The sequence below is a fragment of the Manacus vitellinus genome, unplaced genomic scaffold (assembly GCF_001715985.3).
Source record: "Manacus vitellinus isolate BGI_N305 unplaced genomic scaffold, ASM171598v3 scaffold_19_pilon, whole genome shotgun sequence".
NCBI lineage: Eukaryota > Metazoa > Chordata > Aves > Passeriformes > Pipridae > Manacus > Manacus vitellinus.
Window position 1 is genome coordinate 11076591 of NW_021939395.1, and position 1577 is coordinate 11078167.

Sequence of the window (1577 nt, forward strand, 5' to 3'; positions counted from 1 at the left end):
TGTCACTTTGGTCTTTTTAGATTCTTGATTATGATATTTCTTGTTCTCTTGAAATGGAAGAAAGTAAATAATTGAGTTTGTGGGTGATGAGCTCAACAAGCCCAAGGCACTGAGGAGTTCTGAAAGCTCCTGCAGTGGTTAATGCCTGTGGGCTCCTTGCCAATTCAGTCAAAACATTTTAGCATAAAGTGAGAACCTCCTTGTGTTGTCATTTGCCCACTGCAACCAACTGGCTCGTCATAACCCAGCATTAGGAATTCAAACCAAATCTGTGATACTGCTGCACACGACCATCACTCCTGGGATCTCTGGCTGTGAAACATCACGATGACAAAACATGAAGTCAGCTGGATGTGCTGTTTCTAAAACTCATTAATTGCTCTGCCTTGCTGAGCCTCTCATTGACACTGAGTATGTAAGAACTCAGTATTCCTGCGAGGTGCAGCATCCCCAGAGTACTCTTAGATGCTGTGCTGCAAGAGGATTAAGCTACTGGCTATGTTAATTTTAAGTTCCTTTAAAGGAAAGAAAATACATTTGTGCTTGGAAAATCAGGACCAAAAATCATCATCTGATAATACACACAAAGTGTTGCAGCCACTTCTATCCCACACTCCACACCTTTGGCTCTTAGCCTTGTACTTGAGCATGAAATCAACTGGATTCTCCCCAGAGAGCTTTTCCTCCCACCTCTGCGGGTGCCTGAGCTATTCAGCAACACACTGCACTGCACTGACTTCAACCTCAGCCAAATCAAACAACCATCACCATTATCTTTACTGCTGTATTTTCTCTAAAGCTCCTTGTGCCAAAGGAGGATAAAGAAATTGTGAGAGGGAAACAAAAATTGTCTTGGGAAGGAAGCACAACCACTGGAAAAGTTTTTTTTTCAGGCAAAACCCAAAGCAATTGTTTTGTGGCTTTATTTCCCCCTTCCCAATAGCTGATATTCAATAAGTATTCACTGATAAGTAAAAACTGACGAACACCAAAGAGCAAGGAGAGGTTTTCCTCGAGACACAGTGATTTCTGGAATTAAATGAAGCTACGACTTTTTATTAATTAAGTGCAAAATATAAAGGACAAGGCTCATGGAAGGATTAGAGAACAAGTCTGATGAGGAGCGACTGAGGGAGCTGGGGGAATTTAGTCTCAAGGAGGCTCAGGGGGCACCTCATCACTCCCTACAACTGATGATAGGAGAGTGAGAGGAGGTGCGGTCAGTCTCTCCTGCTGTCCCTGCAGTGAGAGGATCGGGGAAATGGCCTTAAGTTGAGACGGGGGAGATTCAGATTAGATATCGGAAAAATATTTTCACTGTTCAGATGGTCAGGCAGTGGAACAGGCTGCCCAGGGAGGTGGTGGAGTCACCACCCCTAAAGGTGTTTGAGAGGCATCTGAATCTGGTGCTGGGTGATGTGGTTTAGAACCACAGAACCGTCAAGGTTGGAAGAGACCTTCGAGGTCATCAAGCCGAACCATCCACCCAAAACTGCCACTGTAACCCCAAAATCGCTAAATCAGAGGTGTTTTTAAAAGTCATCTGGATCTGGCACTGGGTGATGTGTTTTGGTGCT